The sequence below is a fragment of the Meles meles genome, chromosome 2 (assembly GCF_922984935.1).
Source record: "Meles meles chromosome 2, mMelMel3.1 paternal haplotype, whole genome shotgun sequence".
In the NCBI taxonomy this organism is placed as follows: Eukaryota; Metazoa; Chordata; class Mammalia; order Carnivora; family Mustelidae; genus Meles; species Meles meles.
The window spans coordinates 162191774-162216029 of NC_060067.1; the positions used below are offsets into that span (position 1 = coordinate 162191774).

The following is a 24256-nucleotide window of genomic DNA, read 5'->3' on the forward strand; positions in this document are numbered from 1 at the left end:
CTTTACTGACCCCCTTCAACTCCCCACCAACCTTTGTCCTAGATTTTCCTCATGTTAAAGCCCAGGAGTGTTTTCAGCACCTTCAGACCATGCTAGTCCTCTGCGTTACAGTGTTGGCTGCATTGAAATAAATTCCTTTCCTGTGTCACCACCACTTGTCTCTCTGCCTTTGGATCTTGGACACTGAATACTGTAATGTAGCAAGTCAAATACCAGTTCTTCCCCTCCCCAGGGTTCACTGCTGCTTCTCCTCTCACTGCAGTTCTGCTGTTGGCTTAGTGACATTTCTGACCTGATTTTGTCAAGTCTGTATCCCTTGTGTGTGGCCACAGAAGTGTCTGGTCTTTGAATGTAATGGTCAATGATGATTGGGCAAAATTTCCTTAAACATCCAGAAATTACCCTCCTTCTGAGGAAAAAAAGAAAACAAAACTTCCAGTCTTTGCAGATGTGGCAGAGGGATGTGTGGGTGTCAGGATACACCTTCAGCACCATTAGCACTCTGCCTTGACCTTCACTTCCTACTTGCTGAGTTTGACAATCACCAGGGGGCTGAGCCTAGGGCCTTCTCAGGTCAGCCCTGAGCAGGCACCCAGCCCATGCGTGCAGTGTTCCAGGGGCTTGGGAATAGTTCAGAGCTTCCAGGCCTTTCTCCCACAGAACTCCTCACCACTCAGCCTTTCTTCTAGTGATTCTGCTTGGTTTCTATTTCCCCCAACTCTTATCCATTGCCCTAAGCAGCAGAGACACACATATGCCTTTAAATGGTTTGGACATCGAATGTCCTCCAGTAGATACCTCGCTACTGCGAGAGTTGGTGGAAAGCAACAAGTCACATAGGCATCCAAGGGTCTGGACCTCGTGTTTCCCTCTCCTGAGATGGGGACATCTGTGAGAGGAGCAGGTGGCCATCTGGTGGGGGGAGGGGTGCAGACACCTGGCTTGGACAGGACAGATGGGGTAGGTAAGGCTTGAGACCCCCCAGGCATGTTCCTGGTATCTGGACTGAACTGGTCTTCAAAGCTGCAGATCGGTTGGGATCATCTTCAGGCTGAGGAATAAAATGAGGGGAGCAGAGGGGACTGAGGAGGCTAAACTTAGACAGGAAAGGGCTGAAACATTCCTCTGGGGAAAAGTGTGTCAGGTCCAGGGTCATGGGGACAGAGCTTGAGGCCATTGTGCTATGCGAAATAAGCCAGTCCCTAAAGGACTGATATTGGAGGACCCTACTTGTGAGGGACAGAGAGCACTCTTACTCATAGAGGTGCAAGGAGCTGCTGGGTGCTGGGGCAGGTTGAGGTTGAATGGGGGATTCAGGTCTCATGGGTAGAGGTTCAGTTTGGGATGATGAGGAAGTGGTGGTGATGGATGGAGGTAGCAGGTACAGAATGGTGAATGTACTTATTGCCACTGAATTGTACCCTGAAACATGCTTATCAGTTGTATGTTAATTACATCACAGTAGGAAAGAAGTGAAGTGAGTGAGGAGGACAGGGTGAGTCAGGAGAACAGGGCCATTGCAAGTCCCAAGAGGGCAGGGATCCTGTATCTTAGTTCTCACTCTCATTTTCTGCCCATTGCTGGGGACTGAGCTCACAGTAGGCACTCAGTGAATGCTTGCTAAGATGCAGTGCAGGCAGATGAGAGTAAAGTACAGACCCACCAGTGGGCACTGAGGAATCTCAACAGGATGTGCATCCAGACTGAGTGAGTGCCCACATTTCACAAGCGCCAGCACAGAAATAACCACTTAAAACAAAGGCAGGTGACCATAAGCTGTATTACAAAGCAGTGACCATCAAGACAGTATGGTACTGGCACAAAAATAGGCACATAGATCCATGTAACAGAATAGAGAATGCAGAAATGGACCCTCAACTTTATGGCCAATGAATCTTCAACAAAGCAGGAAAGAATGTCCAATGGAAAAAAGACAGTCTCTTCAATAAATGGTGCTGGGAACATGGGACAGCCACATGAAGAAGAATGAAACTGGACCATTTCCTTATACGATACACAAAAATAGACTCCAAATGGACGAAAGACCTCAAGGTGAGACAGGAATTCACCCAAATCCTTGCGGAGAACAGAGGCAGCACCTCTTTGACCTCGGACACAACAACTTCTTGCTAGACACATCTCCAAAGACAAAGGAAACATAAACTGTTGGGATTTCATCAAGATGGAAAGCTTTGCACAGCAAAGGGAATAGTCAACAAAATGAAAAGACAGCAAACAGAATGAGAGAAGATATTTTCAAATGGCATATCAGATAAAGGGCTAGTATCCAAAATCTACAAAGAACTTAGGCAACTCAATACCCACAGAACAATAACCTAATCAAGAAATAGGCCAAAGACATGAACAGACATTTCTCCAAAATGACATCCAGAAGGCCAACTGACACATAAAAAAGTGCTCACCATTCCTCGACATTATGGAAATACAAATCAAAATCACAATGAGATACCACCTTATACCAGTTAAAATGGCTGAAATTAACAAGACAGGAAACAACAAGTGTTGGCAAGGATATGGAGAAAAGGGAACCTTCCTAAACTGTTGGTGGGAATAAAAGCGGGTATAGTCACTCTGGAAAACAGTGTGGAGGTTCCTCAAGAAGTTGAAAATAGAGCTGCCCTACAACCCAGCAATTGCACTCCTGGGTATTTACCCCAATGATATGAGGTAGTGAAAAGAAGGGCAACCTGCATAGCAGGTTTATAGCAGCAATGTTCATAGCAGCAATGTCCATAATAGCCAAATTGTGGAAAGAGCCTAGATGTCCTTCAACAGATGAATGGATAAAGAAGATGTGGTCCATATATACAATGGAATATTACTCAGCTATCAGAAAGGATGAATACCTACCATTTGCATCGACATGGGTGGATCTGGAGGGGATGATGCTGAGTGAAATAAGTCAAGTATAGATAAACATCCATTATAGACATCAATTATCATATGGTTTCACTCATACATGGAACATAAGGAATAGAGTGCAGGACCACAGGGGAAGGGAGGGAAAACTGAACAGGAAGAAATCAGAGAGGGAGACAAACCATGAGAGACTCTGGACTGCAAGAAGAAAACTGAGGGTTACAGATGGGAGGGGTGTGGCAGGATGGTGTAGCTGGGTGACAGATATTAAGGAGGGCACATGTTGTGATGACCACTTGGTGTTATAGGCAACTAATGAATCACTGAACACTGTGCTAAAATCTACTGATATATTATATGTTGGCTAATGAATTTAAATTTTAAAAATTAAATTAAATTTAAAAATAAAAAATAAATCCAAGGCAGAAACATACATAACTCAGAGGGCTCCATGCTCCTGGAGGCTGAGCTAGGGACCACAGCCATGGTCTCCGGTGGTCAGGGGACTGGAAGTCTGAGAGGTGGCTCAGTGCACCCCAGACCCTGAAGCCCCATGGCTATGGCAAGGTGCACAGACTGGGAGGGAAGACCCATCAGAGGCCATCCTGGCTCAGGCTGCTGCAGGCGCACTCTCAGCCCCCCCAGGTTGTGTTTGTCTAGAACCAGGAAGAAAACCTCTTCCCTCAATTGTTCTTTTTATTTTTTTATTTGACAGAGAGAGATCACAAGTAGGCAGAGAGGCAGGCAGAGAGAGAGAGGGAAGCAGGCTCCCTGCTGAGCAGAGAGCCCGATGCGGGACTCGATCCCAGGACCCTGAGATCATGACCTGAGCCGAAGGCAGCAGCTTAACCCACTGAGCCACCCAGGCGCCCCCCTCAATTGTTCTTTTTAAATATGGCTGCTCAGCACTGACACAGGAAAAACATCCGACATAAAGCTGGAGCCGTCACAGCTCCAAATGACCCAGAAGTTATCAAAATGTGATGATCCCAAAGAGAGGACCTTGTGTCCCCAGGCAGTCCTCCTGTGTGCGGGTGCAGCTGGGGGCCCTAGACATGCCTGTGTGGGCAGTGCTGGGCTCCACGGTCTCCCTCAAATGGACAGAAGTAAGAAACTGGTCTGACAGCTCTGCTCAGGGCAGCACCCCCGATGGAGACTGGAACAGTCCCTCATGATTCCTGGATATCCTGGTGATTCCTGGGCATGGTGGGAATCTCAGTTTCTTCATGAAGGGGGTGGGGAGGGCAGCTGAGGCGCCATGGGTCCCACAGGTCCTCAAGGGATAGCACCTTGCTGGGCTTGCGGTCCAGCAGGTACCTGTTCAAGTGACTCTCATAACACCGCTCAACCTTGATCCCATTGGCCAGGTCGACCCCCATTGCCTGGTGACAGGCCAAGGTCAGTCAGTGAACTGACTAGCAACCCCTCCAAAAAAGCCTCCCATGTAATAAACATCACCCTGGTCCCTAGAGATGTGGCCTGGGACTGTGGCCGGTGCTGGTAGTTGAAGTCTTCACAGGCCACCCAGTAGAAACTGGGGTGCAGGGTGCCAAAGAGGGGAGACAGGATCTCCATGCCCACATGGTTGCAGAACTTCTTGTCCACATCCACACATATCAGGTTGTCCACCTCACGGAGGAAGTGCTTCTCACAGAAGAGGCTGGCCATCACCATGCACTGCAGGGACACGTCCTACCAGTGCACTGTGCTGGGGACCTCGAGGACCACCACCCTCCAGTCCTCCTGGGGGGCCCATGGACCCAGCAGCAAGCTTGTGGATAAAGACCTAGTAGGTGAGCCTGCATCCCACTATGATGGGCTTCTCTGCCCTCTGCAGAAACAGCTGAAGGAAGACCACCTATCTACAGGGACAAGGGACAAGCTGGGAGGAGCGTTACTGTCAGAGGCTAGCAGCAGGACCCCAGAACTGGGGGTCATGACGTGTGCACCTTCTTTTTTTTTTTTTTTAAGATTTTATTTATTTATTTGACAGAGAGAGAGAGAGATCACAAGTAGGCAGAGAGACAGAGTTGGGGGTGGCAGGCCCCCCACTGAGCAGAGAGCCAATTACAGCTCTCAATCCCAGGACCCTAGGACCATGACCTGAGCTGAAGGCAGAAGGTTTACTCACTGAGCCACCCAAGCGCCCCCCGTGTGTGCACCTTCTTCAAGGGGGCAGGCCCTGAGCTACTTAAAGCTACAGCCACTCTCCCAGCCTGACCAGAGCAAGTCTGTTCATGGGACCTCCCTACCTTCTGCTCCCAGAGATGGGGGCCATCAGCACCCCATCATACAAAGGGGATCCTGAGGTTCAGAGGTAGGAAACCAACCCCACAGTCAGCATGCTGGAGCCAGGAACACGCCCCCTATGCTGAGCTCTGAGGCAAACCCTGATGGTGCCCTCCCCTGGCCAACCCCCTGCAGGTCCTGTCCCCTCCAGCCAGGAGTGGAGCACATTTGGGCACAGCCCTCCTTTCTGTAGCCTATAGATGGACAGAATCAGGAGGGCTGGCCACCTGTCCCACTTTGCTTTGAGTGGGCTGTCACTGGCCCCCACAGAGCTGTTTCCACCCCCTATAGGGTCCTCCCGTGAAGACTACTTGGCCTCTTGCTGACAAGGTCCATCAGTCAACCACTGCTATTCCTAGGAGTTGGTCACACTCAAAATCCCCCAGATCAGGAATCAGGTCCAGCCCTTGAGCAGGGAAGTGGCAAGAGGACTGATGGAAGAAGAGGGGCTTGCTTGGGCCCCAGCTGCGAATCCAACAGAGTAAGCTTCCAGGTCCAGGTCTCCATCTCCCTGGCCCCAAGAAGTTTTAAATCTTGTCTCTTTGAGGGGAATATCTGTGGGGACTGCCGCTCCCCCATTGTCAGCAATGGTGGTGAGCCCCTCTAGACAAAATTTTTTAAGATTTTATTCATTTATTTGACAGAGAGAGAGACAGATAGAGAGGGAACATAAGCAGGGGGAGTGGAAGAGGGAGAGGCATGCTCCCCCCTGAGCAGGGAGCCCAACATGGCGGGGTTCGATCCCAGGACCTGAGCCAAAGGCATATGCTTAATGACTGAGCCAACCAGGCACCCTGAGACTGATTTTTTTTCAGACAAGCACTAAGGCTACTTCCCTGTGCATGACCCATACCTGGCAGGTTAGTAAATTGCTCACCCAGGGAAAGTAGGCACTACATTTAAATAGGGGACAAGGCCTCACACACCCACCAGCCACACGTCAGGTCACCAGGGTAAGTCCGGGTCCACCCAATGGGGGAACAAGTCAGACATAAAGTGGAGAGAGAGGAGTACTCCTGGCAGAGGGCAGAGAGAATGTAAAGGCTTGGCATCTGGCCCAAGGCATATGTGGGAGGACCACATACCTGGGAGGCCCATGGAGTTGGGGGATAGGGTGGGAGATATGAGGCTGGAGAGGACGGGCAGCCAGGGAGTGGATCAGAGAGGCTCAAAGGTTCTGTTCTGAAAAGATCACTCTGCTTACCGGAGAAGAATGAGCTCTGTACAGCAAAGGACAGGTAGACCCTCACCCTAACCCCTAGCCCCACCCTAACTCTAATCAAACACTATGCTTAATTTTGAGGACTGACAGCTCTACTCTGAAAGCACCAACAAGTCCATCATGCTGGCTTTCACTCCTTGCTCAGTATTGTACTGAAAGTTCTACCCAGAACAGTGAGGCAAGAAATAAGGAATCCACATGTGAAAGGGAACAGTAGAACTAGGTCTATTCAGAGACCAGAGATGGCATCATCTTATATAGAGAGCTTCCTAAAGAATCAACAGAAATGATTACAGCCAGTTCCCTAATTCTGCAAAGTTACAGGACAAAATATCAAGACACAAAAATGTCTCTTATTTGTATACACTAGCAATTAATCATCCAAAAAGGAATTTAAGAAAACAATTTCATTTTAGGGAACATCAACATTGGCAAAACACTTGGCAACAGATGTAATCAAAGTGTATGTCTTGTACACTGAAAATTACAAAAGGTTGCTGAAAGAAAGTAAGGGAAACCTAAATAAATCTGAGGAAACCCATGGTGATGGAAAGATGTAGTACTGGTAAGATGGCAACAGTACCCAGTGCAATGTGGAAATTCAATGTGTTCCCAAGAAATTTTACAAAGACCTTTGGGAAGAATTGCACAAGCTAATCATAACAGTCATATGGAATTTTAAGAGACCACAAGGTAGCCCAAACCATCTTGAAAAAGAAAATGAAAGGTGAAAGGTCATACTTCCAAAGTTCAAATCTTAACGTGAAGCAACAGCAAATAAAACATTGTGATACTGTCACAAAAGTATGCATATACACTGAAACAAATAATACATGCTATGTTAATTGGTTGAATTTAAATTTAAAAATTTTGGGGGTGCCTGGGTTAAAGCCTCTGCTTTCAGCTCAGATCATGATCCCAGGGTCCTGGAATTGAGCCCCGCATCAGGCTCTCTGCTCGGCAGGGAGCCTGCTTCTCCCTCTCTCTCTGTCTGCCTCTCTGCCTACTTGTGATCTCTCTCTCTGTCAAATAAATAAATAAAATCTTTACAAAATAATAAAAAAAAATTTAAAATTTTTGTTAAATAAATAAAATTTAAAAATTTAAAAGTATTCATACAGATCAGTGGGATTTAACTGAGAGTCTAGAAATAAACCCCTTCATCTATGGTCCTCTGAATTTTGACAAGAGTGGACAACATTACACTGGGGGGAAAGAATGGTCTTTTCAAGAAAGGGTGCTAGACAATTGGCTATACATGTACAGAGAAATGGAACTGGACCCTTACCTCACACCACATATAAATATTAACTCAAAATAAGTTAAAGGTTTACATGTAAGAGGTAAAATGATAAACTCTAGAAGAAACAAATGGGGATAAATCTTCATAAGCTTGGATTTAGCAATGTTTTTAGATGTGACACCAAAGTATAAGAAGGGAAAGAAAAAAATAGATAAAATCATATCCTCAAAATTAAAAATCTGTCCTGGGTGCCTGGGTGGCTAATTTGGTTAACTGTCCAACTCTTAATTTTGGCTCAGAATATGATCTTGGGGTCATGAGATTGAGCCCCATGCCAGGCTCCACACTGACTGTGGGGCATGCTTAAGATTCTCTTTCCTTCTCCCTCTCCCCCTGTCCATTCTCACACTCTTTCTCACTTAAAAAAGAAATGTAAAAAAAATTAAAAATCTTTGTACATCACAAGATACTATCCAGAAAGTGAAAAGACAGCCCCCAGAATAGAAGGAAATATTTGCACATTATTTATCTAATAAGAGTCTGTTGCCCAGAATATATAAAGAGTTTTTATGACTTCTCAACAAAAAGACAACCCCATTTTTTAAATGGATGAAGGATTTGGATAGACCCTCCTCTAGAGAAATCATACAAATGGTGAATGGCACATGAATAGATATTAAACATCATTAGTCTTTATGGAAATGAAGATTTAAACCAGTTAGATGTCCTTTTACACAAGTAGAATCACTATGATCAAGAAAACTAAAAATAACAAAAGAATGTTGAGAAACTGAACCCTGTAAGTCTCTTTTGTGGAAAATGGTACAGTTTACATATAAAATACTTAGGCATTTACTCAAATAGATCAAAGTAAAATTGCCATGTGGCTGAACAATTGTACTCCTGGATATATAACACCCAAATTGAAAACATTGATTCAAACAAACAAACAAACAAACAAAAATGTACAGGAACATTTATAGCAGCAGCGTTCATAATGGGCAAAAACCAGAAACTATGCAAATGTCCATCCATGGGGAAAAGGACAAACAAAATGAGGTAGACCCATAAATAGCAATCTTGTTCTGCCCTACGAAGGAATGAAGTAAAATGATTCATTTGTGGGCTAAAAATATGGTAGTTCTTGAAAACATTAAACACAGAATTCGAGTGTGGTGCAAAAACAATGAATAGTGTTACGCTGAAAGGAAATAAAAAAAAAAAAACACAGAATTCCAGTGCAGCCTATATGCCCCTTAAAATTGAAAGTAGAATTACCCATCTTCAGAGCAGCATTTCTCACAACAGCCAAAAGGTGGAAGCAATGCAAGTGTCCACTGACAGATGAATGGATAAACAAAATGTGCTTATGTACGATGGAACACGATTCAGTATTAAAAACAAAGGGAGGGTTGCCTGGGTGGCTCAGTGGGTTAAAGCCTCTGCCTTTCGCTCAGGTCATGATCCCAGGGTCCTGGGATCGAGCCCCACATCGGGCTCTCTGCTCAGCAGGGAGCCTGCTTCCTCCTCTCTCTCTGCCTGCCTCTCTGCCTACTTATGGTCTCTGTCTGTCAAATAAATAAAATCTTTAAAAATAAATAAATAAATTAAAAGGGAGTTCAGACACAGGTTACAACATGGACTGAGCCTGGAAGTCATTACACTGAGTGAAATCAGCCAGTCACAGAAGGACAGATACTGTATGATCCCACTTGGATGAGGTGTGTGGAACACAAAGCTGGATGTGGCAGCAGGGGCCAAGGGGAAAGGGCAATGGGGAACTGGGGTTTCACTCATACAGTCTCCCTCAGAGAGAATGAAAAAGTTCTGGAGAATGATGTACAACCATGGGATGTTCTTGTTCCTATATTTAGTCACCATGAAAAAGTGAACGAAGGACTGCTGCATGTCACAACGTGGATGGACATTGAAAATAGCCCCAGTGACATTAGCATATAGAAATACCACTCGATTGGAGCCCTCTGTGCTCCTTAAATCCATAAACATTATCCAACGAAGGGAAAGTCCTGGAAGAAGTTCCAGAAGATGAAAACTGAAAGACATTTCAGACTGTCGGGCAGGTGGTGACAGCTGAAGCAGGCCTGCGGTCTGGGTTCAAATGTGGGAACCGTCATGATTTCCTCACTTGGGGTTACATGGTGGTCCCATGGACCAGTGTCTCTGTTTGGGGTAAAATGTACGAAAGTAGCCCATGTAAAGTGGCAAATGTGGTAAAGAAATGACAGCTGGGGAGTGTGAGGATAAAGCATATTCATGCTGCTGTGACAAATTGATGCAGATTCGAAATCACCGCAGAGTAAATGACTCTTCCAAACATTCACATTAGCACCACATCACAGAAGCAGAGAGGACATCAGACTCCAGTGTAGAGGCCAAGCCCTGCCAGATCCAGTTCACCCACCATGGAGAGACCACTAACCATTGGAGGAGGCCACATATTAGCAAGAGACTCGTGGGAGGATTAAATCAGGGGCTCCTCTGTCTTGCGTGCAGTAGAAGCAGTGGGATTTGGAATTCCAGTTCTCCACAATGCTCCATGACAACCTGGCTAGAACTGTAAAAGGGAAGGGAAGGGAAGGGAAGGGAAGCCTCAGTAAAGTGGACTGGAGACACCAGAAGGGGAGGCTGGAAGGGGGCAGCTGGCACTCAGTGCCCATTACAGACCCCACATTACAATCCCCCATGGAAGAGACTCATCCATTCCAGGCTCCACAGGGGAAGCTGGAGGGTTCATCTCCTATAAGAGATCCACCATCCCTGCAGCTCGGCTGGTGAGAATCCTCCATTACCCTGAAGCCCTGCCTTTCTCTAGGGGACTTTCCTTCCAAGCAATCCTCCCAACTTCTTCCTCCTTCTCCATGAAATGATGTTCCTCTCCTTTGTTTCTTGCACTTGCCTGTGATGTGCACATAGCTTGCTCATCCCAGATTGCCAATCTCTGCTCTTCCCAAATAAACCCATTTTGCTGGTCAAATAACCAGCAGTTTGACTTTAAGGTGAACAGAACTAATAAATTCAAGGAACTTTCAAGGAACAAAATCAATATACACAAATCACTTGCATTTCTACATGCTCTGAAGGGACCATCAGAAAGAGACTACTGAGAACAATCTCATTTACTACTGCATCCAAAAGAACAAGACACCTAGGAGTCCCCTGAACCAAGGGGGTGACAGACCTGTCTTCTGACAGCTGTGAGACACTGAAGACAGACATGGAGGGATACCCACAGAGATGGGAAGACACTCTGTGCCCGGGGAAGAACCTACACTGTGAAAATACCTGCTCTCCCCAAAGCCATCTAGTCCCCACTGTCCCTCCCGAACTTCCAGACTCCAGACCAACCCTGAAACGGGTGTGGACATGGGAAGGACCCTACAGGGTCAAGGCCAGGGGAACACAAGCACCAAGGCAGGCATCCACTCCCTGACTGCAGACTGTTTGAGGAGCCCCAGGAACCAAATCCTCGTGCATGCGCACAAACACAGATGCGGGACCCAGGGCGCACATTGGAGCCCAGAAAGGGGAGACTCCACAGCCCCATGCACAGCACTGCTGGAGGCCACGTCACCACACACAAAACCACAGAAGCCCATGTCTACACAGCACACCCTTCCTCCGTGAGGTCCTGAGACCACACACCCCCTCGCCTGTTCCCACTCAGGTGGCTTCTCCTTGCCTTCTCCTCCAGCGGCTGGTCCTGAAGAGGCTGGACTTTGTCAGTGTGGACACAGTCCTAGGTCCTCCACAGTGGGTTCTGTCAGTGTGGATGTGGACCCACATCCTCCTCAGCTTGTCCTGTCAGGGTGAGAGTGGCCCCACATCCTCCAGAAGTCTCCACAGCAGGTAATGAGGAGGCCAGACTCCTGTCCCAGCTGTGGCTGTGCTGGCCAGGCTCAGGGCAGGAGCTGGGGTCCTGCACCCTCACAGGTGGGGGAGGCAGTGCAGGACTAGGGGAGCTCACCCTTCAATGGAAGCACCTGTTCCCTCCTGGGGTCCAGCTGAAGCCATTTCATTCTGGAAATTCAAGCTGCATGGAGCCAAATATCCCCAACTTCCCTCCAAATAGTTAAGGAACAATGAATTGCAAACAATATGGAATGACAACAGTCTCTGGCCCATAGAGTGGCATGGAACATGACCCTGGCCTTGACGCAGACCCACACTCTGACCTTAACTTGAACTCAAGCCTGGCTCTGACCCCAACCCAGAACCCAGACTCTAGCCCCCAACCCAAACAATGTTCACAAGAATCAAAAGGTAGAAACTGCAAATATCCATCAATGGTGAATGCATATACAAAGTGTGTTAAGGGTTTGAATTTGGGTTCAGATTCAGATTTCAGTCAGAGTTCTAGATCAGGCTTTGGGTTTAGGGTCAGAGTGAGGATTTACAGTCAGTGCAAGGGAACGGTTAGAGTTTAGGGCTTTAGGTTTATGATTCAGGGCTTCTGAGATTAAGTTCAAGGTCAAGTTTGGGTTTTGGGTTCTTGGTGGGATTTTTGTTCAGGGTTCTTGACCCAGAGTTCTGGTTTAGGGCTTGGGTTCATGGTTCAGGGCTTGGATCCAGGGCTCAGGTTCAGATTCCAGACTCCAGATCAATTTCAGGTTTGGGATTCAGGGTTCCAGTTTGGGCTTTAAGGTCAGTTTAGGTTTCAGAGTTAAAGTTAGGGGTTAAGATTAGGTTTAGGGATGGCGCATTGTCTTCAGTTGTCATCATGGACACAAAATTTCTATCTGAAGTTTCTAAATCTGAAATGTCATTCATCTGGGCATCATACCTGGCTTGGAATTTAGGATCCCAGTAACTCCCTACTGACAGCATTCTGGTCCCAGAGTTTCCCAGTCACCCAGAAGCAACTTTTTCTTGGCCCAAACATACCCTTGGCAGAGAATGGTGAGCTGGTGCCAAAGCTGGTATGATTTCACAAGGGTAAAAGTGTGAAATGAAATATCGGGGAAATGTTCATGGAAAATGAAACAGGAGACAAATAATTGGTCAACTCCTGATTCCTCCACAATAACAAAGACCAAGTTTCCAATAGAATCTGATAATCTTCCCTAGGAAAGCCTATGGTACTCATTACCAGTACCAAAGGAGGGCCCCTCCCCTGGTTCAAACTAAGAACCACAGCAGGATACTTCCTACTTCATGTCAAAAATAAAATTTTACTCTTTGGCTGTTTCAGTGTACAATTTGAGGAAGCACTGACAACACTTTCCTTTCTCAAAATCTCATCACACAGGGGTAAGATGCAGGCAACGCTGTAGTGCACTGCTATTGGAATACCAAACACAAGGAGCGCTATTAGAACAATAAAAAGATATCAAATATGAACCTCAGAGAAAGCACCCTTTATGGACACTTAATGAGGATCCCTAACAATAAGATCTACCATCTCGTCCTATGGAATTCACCCATAAAAAATCATCAACCATAATAGCCTGCTGACCACTGTAACCACCTCACCATTGACCTCTAGGCTTGTAATACACACTCCAGCCACTAGAGACACACTTCTCAGGAGCAGAATGGGACTTGCCCACTCCCAGTGGACCAACTCTTACAGCGAAGCCCAAAATCCCATTCCTTGGAAATCCCAGTCATTAGGACAAAGTCACAGAAATCACACCCAGAATTCAGTAAAGGGCAGACATCTCATGAAGCGGATGCTGCAGATCACCTCCACTCCCACGAAGTGACTCTACAGTGGACTCCAGATCTGTCCCTTTCCGGGGATTACACGAACACCGTCTTCTTCCAATACTCCATCCTCAGAACAAAACTGTGAACTGTCCTCATCAGTACTGTGTTCAGGCTCACAGTGAGCCCTGAAAAAGCCAGACACCTTCTTAAGAGCTCTCAGCCTCTCATGCCTATCCTAGCAGTTGGAAGGTGCTGCTCTCCCCGACTTCTGTACCAACTAGAGAATGCTTGGAACAAGTCTCGCCATACTCCATGCAAAACGCATATTCTTCCTCTGCAAAATGATGGACAGTAAAACACCATGGATTCCCCGCACCTTCTCGAACCTTGGTAAATTGGAGATACAGCTTGGCCAGAGCTATTATCCCCAACCCCCTACACACACACCCTTCCCGTGTGCACGCCAGACCAGTTTCCATCCACCCTGCTCATTCTCAGCCATGGTCTCTGCAGAGTAGTACGGTAGTACTGAGGGGTTGGGACTGAGGTGCTAGGTGCTAAGCCAGCACCTTGGACCCACTTATATCAGAAATTAATATCCCTTTTATTAACAGATGCATCCCAGAAGATCTTGCCACCACCGCCATTAGAAAAGCCATTACAACAGAGGTCATGACAACCTGAGCCAATCCATCCCTGTCTCCAGGGATTGGCTCATCCATGTGCATGTGACCTGGTCCCAGCCAATGAGGTGAGAGGAACCTCAGGTCTCAACCTGCCAGCCAAGCTTGGGGTGGACCACCCAGGCCAGGGGCTTTTCCATCACAACTGCAGAAGTGGCCCAGGCCAGGCCTCTGCCATTGTCACGGAGGACCCAGGAAGCCAGGTGCTCCATAACATTACTGAGGGCTGAATCAGACTCGTCCTGAAGTCCACACGTGCTAGATTCTCCCCTAACTCAGGAGAACCCTAAATGTGTTCATAGGCTTGGTCTGAACAAGATGACCATCTGTGTGGTATATAACCCACAAGTTATACCCACCAGGCAATGGGGACATACTCAATAACTACATGGAATTCAAGACAGACAAACATCTTGTAGGAAGTTCAAGGTCTCCAGAGACATGTGGGGGAATTCCTGAGGCCTTAATTGTTGCCAACCTCACTATTATTTTTATTTTCCTTTCAAGTGGAAGAACCAGGGTCAGGGAAGATAGATCCCAGTGTACTCCCACTCTGCCGCTGGAAAAGAACAGCTCTCTCCCCATCATCCTTCATGTTGCAGATCTGGGGTGTGGGAAACTACCACCCATGGAACAAATGGGACCTCCCCCTATATTCTGTCAGTCAAGTGTGGCGGGAACGTTATGGGTGGTCTGTGGCTGCTTTCAAGCCACAGTTCAAGAGTGGAGTCATTGTCAGAGACACCACATGGACTGCAACACCTAACAGAAAATCTTTACAGAAGACTTCACGGAAAAGTCTGTGCCGATCTCTGTTCTCAAAGATCCTAGGATCATGTCACTTCTTTAAGTAGAACATAGCCCTTTCTGGGTAAAATCTAATTTCTTCACCCTAGAGGCAAGGACTGCCATCCTTTTATCCAGAACTCCCTCTCCATCCTCCTCTATTTGCACCTTGAATGGCACATCTACAGGTCTGCAGCCCAACGGGAATTCACTGTCATTTACATGGTAGTGATGCTCACAAATGGAGGTGTAAGTGTGAACTGGTGAGTGTGAGCGTGTGTTTCCTCTTTGTTAGCCACAGTGTGCAAGGAGAATACAACGCAGTAGCATGCTTTCTGTCCCACAGGAACGGCCACACAATGTGGTTCCATAATGATCTCAGAAGGAATCCACCTTCACAGAACAAACTTCATCTGGGAGGACTCCCATATCCCTTGTCCTGGACACTATGTTCCACCGAGTCTGGGGGCACACAGAGGGACAGAGACTCTCCCTGCCCATCAGGGTTTTGAAGGACACATGCTGTTCTAAGACATTGATCCCAAAACAATTCATCCACCTGTCATCCAGCCAGGCATCTATGAGAAAGATCTACTCTAAGCAGAAAAGACGGACCAAGAGATAACAAATGACAGCCTTGTGTGACAAGTGCTATGACAGGGGACACTAATGAGGACTGGGGGTGTGCAGGGTTGGCCAAACTGGGTGGTAGGGTCCAGGAGTTCTCCAGGAGGATGTCACAGTTGTGCCCTTGTGTGGCTATACGTGTCAGTGTGACTGGGAACTAGCCAGACTGGAAATGACAGGGATGGTGAAGGGCGGTGTCCCTAAACTGTATTCTGCAAGGCAGAAGTTCAGTAATGAGATTTCTTTTACTACAGTTTCATTTCACATGCATCTACGAGTCTCTGAAACTGATTGTGTAGAACATGAAGTATGTAGTTGACCATCGCTTTCAAGTCTGAGGTGCCAGGAGCAGAGCACACTTGACATTTCTTTTTGTTGCTTTCAGAGTATGATGACTTTTCCCACCTTCATCTCTGACCCAAGGACAGGGAATAAAGGAAACACAGATCTACACTTTGAAATGTTAACAGAAGCGTTCTGCAAACCCAAGTTCTCACAGAAGCTAAAGCTTCAGGACCAGGGTGACAGAAAGAGGAGGCAGATAGCAAGGAACCAAAAGAATATGTCATGTGTATGTGAGCTGGCCCACTTCTCTACCTGTCGGAAGCAAGTCATGCCTGAGGAGAGTCACACCTGCACTGGATCATCTGTTTGCTGACCTTGAGCATAGCAGAGGATGTGCTGAGCTGGGTGGGGTGTTGGGGGGAGATGGGCAGCTGGCCACAGATACTACTTGCCCAGTACCTATAGGACCAGCTCCTGGTCCTCAGCTAAGATGAAACAATAATTAAGTTTAGTTACCTATCTCCTGGGACAGGTAATGTGCGCTGTGCTGTGGTGACTATATCCTCTCCCATTTTATTTTATTTTTTTAAATCACTTTGGGCAGGTAAGATTGACATACAAAAAGTTGCCCATAGTTACTGTATGCAACTTGACCTTGACCTAACCCTACTATATAGCTAAGATATACTCTATGTAGAATATCGCTCATAAATTAGAGGATGGTTTTTAGGAGTTAAGGAATTCAGGGACCAACCTTCAGTCTTATTCTCCCCGGAATCTGCTAAATTGGAACACTTCGGCCCCGTGCTATCTGGAGAGTGGCCACACGGGGGCAACAGTGAGTAAACATTGGCCCAAACCCCACTAAAAGCCAAATCTTCCTTCCACCAGTCAAACCTTATTCATTCAATGTTTCCAGGTCACTTTATAGATTATGAAATGTGACTTTGTTGAATTTTTAAAAAACCAAACCAGTTCTTTCAACCTGTTAAAAATAGAAGATGTTTTCAAAAATCTCGGAGTTGGCCAGCAGATGAAGGCCCAAGAGCCTGGGAAGTGGCTATGACTATGGAATATATTCAGGTCTACTTAGGAAACAAGGATGACTTCTGTCCCACTTCTTTTCAGGAAGAATTCGTGTCAACTACCAGCACTGAATCCACACAAAATAGTGCAGCTCAGAGGAAAACAAAAGGAAAATCAAGAGCCTCCAGAAGCTGAGAAAGAGCCGCACCCAGAAACCAAGAAGACATACCACTGAGGCTCTGCTCAGGCCCATTTGCAGTCTGTAGAACCTCTGGAGCTAGAATGCCCCCACTGTCCCCAGGGGTCGTGGGTCAGACAGAGCACACACCCTGATTCTACACTGTGGAACTAGTGACAAGTCTCCTGGTCCCTTCCTCCATGAGACACCCCCTATGTCCTGATTACTCCAACCTGCTTCCTGGAACTTCCATTCCCCTTTCTGACCCCATCGTGCACTTTTCCTGTCACTGCCATAGTATAGAGTACATTTAACTACATATTATTCTGTCATTTAGATGTTTTTTTTGTCATGTCTGCTGCCAAACTATACCTTGCATCATCTACCCTGATGTAGAATTACTTGTTGCATTGCATGACTTCACTGTGGACTCACAGCCCCCTCACAGTGTCATGGGGCTAGCATCCTGGGCCAGGTCCTCACTAAGCTGGCTCAGCTCTTGCAGTGATGGCCTGATCCAGGCACTGCTATTTTTGTGCAAGTAAGACTGCACAGCCAAAACCTTGGTTTGGGTTCAAAAGTGCTCATGGCCCCTCAGCCACATCAGATGGCATGGCGGCACACCCTGAAGACAATTGCTAGTCCAACGTTGCCCCGGGAAATTTCTATGGTGCAGCCATTTTGTCCAATGAGGGAACTCAATAGGATCAGGGAGGATGGGAGTCAAAACTCCTGCGGTAGAATCCATCTTGGAGACTGCCCAGAACTTCCTACAAGTTCATTCCATAGTCCGGAATGAATCAATTAATTTAAAAGCATTTCCTTATTTTAGAAATGATGAGCCTGAAGTTCAGATGAAATGACTCTCCTAGGTCATATTAGAGATCAGTGAAAGAGTCAGACTGAGATGTGAGATGGGCTCCAGCATGATCTCCCAGAGTGGCTTTACCTAGAGTCATAATCAACCATTTATCTTTCCTGGACTCCCAAACTCTCATGGGACTCTTCATGGGCATACTCTGGGAACATAGGTCATGTCAGTGCCACAGAAACCTCTGACACTGGTTATAATGAGACTCTGTGATGTCAATAGAGTCCCAAGCCATAGGCCATCTCAGAGTTTGTCTGCAAAGATATGGATGGTGGGAAACCCACATGCTGACAGAGGGCAGAGGAAGATGGAAGAAGTTATGGAAAGAGGGGGTGCTCACGTCACATCTGGCCCCAGATGACATGGTGGTGTCCAGCAGGATAAGACCCCCAAATACTCCCCAGTGCCTTCACACAACTCACCCCTAAGATTTGAAGCTGAGCTTCCTACATGGGTCATGAGCACTCTGGCTAGCTCAGGGAAGCATGACACAGGACCTAAGAAAACCAAAGTCTTGACAGATGTGTATTCATGGAGCAGTAGATTTCTCCAAATATATTCTGAAATGGTAAAAAATTCACTGATAAAACATGGATATTTTTTATTAAAAAGAAACCCAACTTGTTCAATTAATAAATATTTATGGAGTATCTACTTGGTGCAAATGTATAGCTCTAGTCCCACCTGGGAGCTTGGAAAGAGCGTGGGATATAACCAATGGATCAACGATAGGAAGGAATGCAGGCTAAGGACTAAGAGAGCATCCTATTCAGAGAGGCCCATTAAGGAAGCCCACTGAGAAGATACTTTTCAGCCAACACCAGAAAGACAGGGCCAGTGAGTCTGTTTGTGACAGAGTGACAGAACAACTCAATTTTTAAATATTTTCACCATAAAACATAAATGTCAAGAAATATAGTTTCAAGTATTGCTTTGAAACATTTGTTTCTTCTCTGTAATTTGACTTATAGACTAACCTTTACTCACTGTAAAATACTCTAAGAAAATATCTTATTCAAGCATGGACAACTCATATTAAAAGGCCAATAAATTAACCCTAGCAAACCCCTAAACCTACCCTTACCCCAACCCATAACCCTAACCCATGACCCTAACCCATGACCCTAAAACCTGACCCCAACCTGACCCCAACCTGACCCTAGGTTGGGCTTGGAGGAATGTGTCCCCAGAGACCTGGTGCCAAACCACAGGGACCCAATCGATTCCAGAAGACTCTGCCTGCCACCCAGAATGAAACCATGCTGTTTGGAACTCTGGAAACAATTCAGAGCAGGAGAAATCTGCATGCACACCTGAGGCCATCCCCCACATTCAGTGGCCTGCTGGACACAGACCTGAAGCCTGATACTCACCCTGACCCACGCCCTCAACTCAGCACTCCAAGAGTCTTGCCACACAGTTGGCTGACTGAACGAGCCATCATCCTAGGCCCTAACCCCAACCCTAGGTTGGCTTTTTAAAGGACCACACCCAGAGGCCTGGCTCCAAATCCCCAGGGAACAGGGACACCTGAGCGAAGAGGAGGGCTCTTCCTACAACACAGTCAGAAATCATGTCTTTTCCAGTTCCATGGAGGATTTAGAGCAGGAGAAATCAGAAAGAAATCCTGAACCAATCTCTGCTCATTTATAACTTCATACCATACTGAATGCCAAGCCTGAGCCTGATACTCTCCTCAACTCTAGCCCTCAATTCAAATGTCTCTGAAGGTCTCCACACCTAAGCAGATCACACCTTCCATGCTCCTGGGACTACGCCTATCCCAGCATAAGACACAGGTGTAAACATGAATATACATTTCTACCAAGAGCACTTACAAGTGACCAAGAGACACATGAAAAAGTGCTCCACATCAATAGTCATCAGCAAAATACAAATCAAAGATACCACCTTACAACAGCTGGCATAGCTAAAATGATCAAGGCAGGGAACAAGTGTTGGAGAGGATGTGGTGAAAGGGGAACACTCTTATGCTGCTGGTGGGAATGCAAGCTCATACAGCCACTCTGCCAAATCTTATCAAGTTTCTACAAGAACTTAAAAATAGAGCTACCCTATGACCCAGCAATTGCACTACTTGGTATTTACTGCAAAGATATAGATTGAGTGAAAAATAGTGGCACCTGCCCCCCAATGTTCTTCGCAGCAATATCTACACTAGCCCAACTATGGAAAGAGTCCAGATGTCCACAGACAGATGAATGGATAAAGAAGATGTGGTTCATATCTACAACGGAATATCATTCAGCCATCAGAGAGGATCAAGACTTATTATCACATCCACCTGGCTGGAACTGGAGGGTATTATGTTGAGGGGAATAAGTCTATCAGACAAAGACAATCGGCACATGGGTTCACCCATATGTGAAATGGAAGAAACACCACAGAGGATCAGAGGGAAAGGGAGGAAAACTTGAATGGGAAGTCATCAGAGAGAAAAACCAGGAGAGACTCTTCATTACAGAAACAAAATGAGGGTTGCTGGAGAAGAGGTGGATGGGGATGAGCTAACTGGGTGATGGGCATTAAGGATGGCACATGATGCAATGAGCACAAGGTGTTAAACACACCTGATCTATTACTGAGCACTACATCTGAAACTAATGATGTATTCTAAGTTGGCTCATTGAATTAAAGTTAAACAAAAAGAACTCAAGCAGACACTCATAAAAATTTGTATAGAACCACCAAAGAAACTGAACAGCCAATGTCATGTTAAGAAAGAAAAACAAAGCTGGAGGAGACACAAATCCAGATTTCAAGTTATACTACAAAGCTGTAGTCATCCTAACAGTATGGAACTGGCACAAAAAAACACAGCGATCAAGGGAACAGGATAGAAGCTCAGATATAAACCCACAATTATGTGACCAATTAATCTTCCACAAAGCAGGCAAGAACTTCAAAAAGGAAAAGGGCAGTCTCTACAACAAATGGTGTTGGAAAAACTGGACAGCTATGCACAAAAGAATGAAATTAGACTGCTTTCTCACACCATACAGAAAAATAAACTCAAAACAGTTTCAAAATCTCAATGGAAGACCTGAAGACCTGAAACCATAAAAACCCTGCAAGAGGGCACAGACAGTAATTTCTTGACATGGACCAAAGCAACACTTTTCTACACTGTCTCCTGAGGCAAAGGATATAAAAGCAAAAATAAACTAATGGTAATCTATCAAAATGGGAATTCCACATAGCAGAAGAACTATGAAGAAGTAATAATCACAAGAAAAACTACTGAAAGGGAGAAGATATTTGCAAATATCCTATATAATAAAGGGATAGTGTCTAAAATATATAGAATAGATACAACTCAACACCCAAAAAACAAATAGTCCAGTTAAAAAGTAGTCAGTAGACATGAACAGACATTTCTCCAAAGATGAAATATAGATACCCAAATATCTCATGAAAAGATGTTCGCCATCACCCAACTTCAGGACAACGCAAATCAAAGGTATAATGAGATATTACCACATACTGTCAGAATGGCTCCCATCAACAGCACAAGGAACAACAGGTGTTGGGAGGATGTGGAAAAGGGGGAACCCTCGTGCACTGTTGGTGGAACCTGCAACCTCGTGCAGCCACTCTGGAAAACAGTATGGAGGTTCTTCAAGATGATAAAAATAGAGCTACCTTAGGATCCACCAATCACACTACTGGTATTTACCCAAAGAATACAAAAAAATAACTCAAAAGGATACATGCACCCCTATGTTTCTTACAGCATTATTTACAAGATCACAATATGTAAGAACCTTAAGTTTCTGTTAATAAAGTGATAAGTGAGATGATAGGTGTATACACAAACGCACACACACACACACACAGAGTTGACTATTACTCAGCCATAAAAGAATGAAATCCTGCCATTTGCAGCCACACAGATGGATCTAGAGGGTATTATCCTAAGTGAAATCAGTCAGTCAGAGAAAGACAATACCATATGATGTCACTCTTAGGTAGAATTGAAGAAACAAACATACATAAATAAGGGAGAAAAAAGAGACAAACCAAAATACAGATTCTTAACAATAGAGAATAAACTGAAGGTTACCAAAGGGGAGGTGGATGGAAGGATGAGTGAAACAGATGAAGGGGACTGCAAGTTGTACACTTTTCTTGATGAGCAAGTAGTATATAGAATGACTGAATCATGCTATTGTACACCTGAAACTAACATAATACTGTATGTTAACTCAACTGGAATTAAAATAAACAATAAAAAAGATTTTTCTTTCAGTAATCTACTTGAAAAAGCTTTTGTACACAACATCCATATGCCCTACTTGGGAGTATTTCCTTGACAATATTTATTCACTCTAGGCCTCGAATTCAAATTTCACTGTTAATCCTAGCCCACAGGAGCCATGGTCCCTTTCTGTCCAGGATCAGTACTTATACATTCCAGAGAGTGTAAGTAGAGATGGGTGCCACTTCATAATCCAGAAAGCTATTATTGTTTCTGTTTTAGCATGAGATGCTCAGAGAGTGTGGGACAGGTTTCAGAGCAGCCATGTTCTCTATCCTGGATCACTAATTCAGCGGTCTTTACCTGGATCCATTTGGCTAATAGGTTCCCTGTGGATGAGCTTTCTTCGAAGCACATCCGTGGAAAAGCAAGATCAGTGTGGGATAGGAAGAGGATCAAGTACAGACAAGGGTATGATCCCACCCCTGATCTAGAACTGCCATTGGTGCAGGTATGGGAGACAGAAGCAACAGGAAACCACTAAGCTCACCGGCTGAATGCAGGAGGCACAGGTCAAGGGATCTCGAGATGTGGGGCATGGAGGCTGCTCTGAGCTACCTCTGGGAAGGAGAGGGGGAAGGAATGAGAAAGAGAAACTGCTTGCACTTGGCCCATGCCAGCTGCCCACTGCTCCTGGCACTCATGAGTCTACACAACTGACATTGGGCTCCTGATAGGCTGAGTTGGGTCCCTCAACACTCAGTGGGATAGCTGGCTCCAGGGCTCAGGGACATGCTGAGGAAGGTGGTGGGGAAGGCTGCCCCTATGAGGTCATAGCCTCTGAGCAGACAGCCCTGCAGGACTGCTGAAAACCCACTGAGAGTTTCAAAATACATGCCATGGAGGAACTAAGGCATGGAGAAACATAAAACAATATTGGATTTTAAGGTCAGAGCTGTCAGCTCAGGAAGTGGGGACAGCTTCCCTGAGGAGGCTGAGGGGAGGGCAGGCCAGGCTGAAAAGGAAGACATGGCTCTCCTGATTGGGGACCTGCAGCTCCTCCCTTCCAAGGCAGGGTATCGTCCTCACTTCACAGGGGATCCATGGAAGTGTTCCATCAGGGGACTGACAGAGCTGCCTCTTGAGAAGGCTACCCTGGCATTGGGTGGCTCAAGGCAGACGATGAAAGCCAGACGGAAGGAGGGCAATACCCCAGAGGATCATGGGGAACAGCAGAGGCTCATGACCATGAGGATGATGAAAAGTAGGAGACAGCAGCATGGGTGCCGGCTTGAAAGTGCCATGGGCACCCTGCCCACAGGTAGATTGACTGGGTGCTTTCTGAGCCAGGCATGGCTGACCTTGGTGGGCTCCAGACTAATCCTGACCACAACCCTAGGAAGTGTTCACCACCCCTGCCCTCCTCTCCCCATGCTGCTGTTAGGAACCATAGTCACAGAAAAAAAGCCCAGAAACCAACCATTAAACTGATGCTCCCTTCACCCTCTGTTTCAAATCTTGTCCAACCACAATGGTATGAAAGTAGAAATCAGTCACCAGAAGAAAATGGACAGTCAGAATTATGTGGAGATTTAACAGCATGCCAATAAACAATCAATAGTCAAAGAAGAAATCAAAAGAAATTTTAAAAGTACCTTGAGACTAATGAAAGAGGACCTATGAAAACTTAAGGGATGCAGCAAAAGTAGTTCTAAGGGAGAATTTCATAGAAATTCGGGTCTTCATCAATCCACCTGAAAGCTCTCCAATAACCAACCTAATTTTACATAGGAAAGAAGTGGGAAGAAAAAAAGAAAAAAGCAAAGCCCCATAACAGTAGAAATAAGGAAATAACAAAAAGGAATGTGGAAATAAATCCAATGGAGACTAAAAAGACAAAAGATCAATGAAAATACAAGCTGCCTTTTTTTGGAAAGATAAATAAAATTGGCAAACTTTTAGCTAGACTCACAAAGAAGGAGAGAGGACTCAAGTACATTGGGAAAGAAAGGTAATTGATTCCTGTCTCACATCAAGATACTAGAGGAAAACACAGGCAACAATCTCTTGGACCTTGGACACTGCAACTTCTTACAAGACGTGTTTCTAAAGGCTAGGGAAACAAAAGCAAAAATGAGCTATCGGGACATCATCAAGAAAAATCTTCTGGGGCGCCTGGGTGGCTCAGTGGATTAAGCCTCTGCCTTCGGCTCAGGTCATGATCTCAGGGTACTGGGATTGAGCCCCGCATCGGGCTGTCTGCTCAGTGGGGAGCCTGCT

At 45.8% G+C, this 24256-nt stretch overlaps 1 pseudogene; it reads right to left on the reverse strand.

The window, feature by feature from the left end:
- Window positions 1–4049: 4049 nt before the first annotated feature.
- On the reverse strand, window positions 4050–22393 carry LOC123936931 (annotated as a pseudogene).
- Between the last annotated feature and the right edge of the window lie 1863 nt (window positions 22394–24256).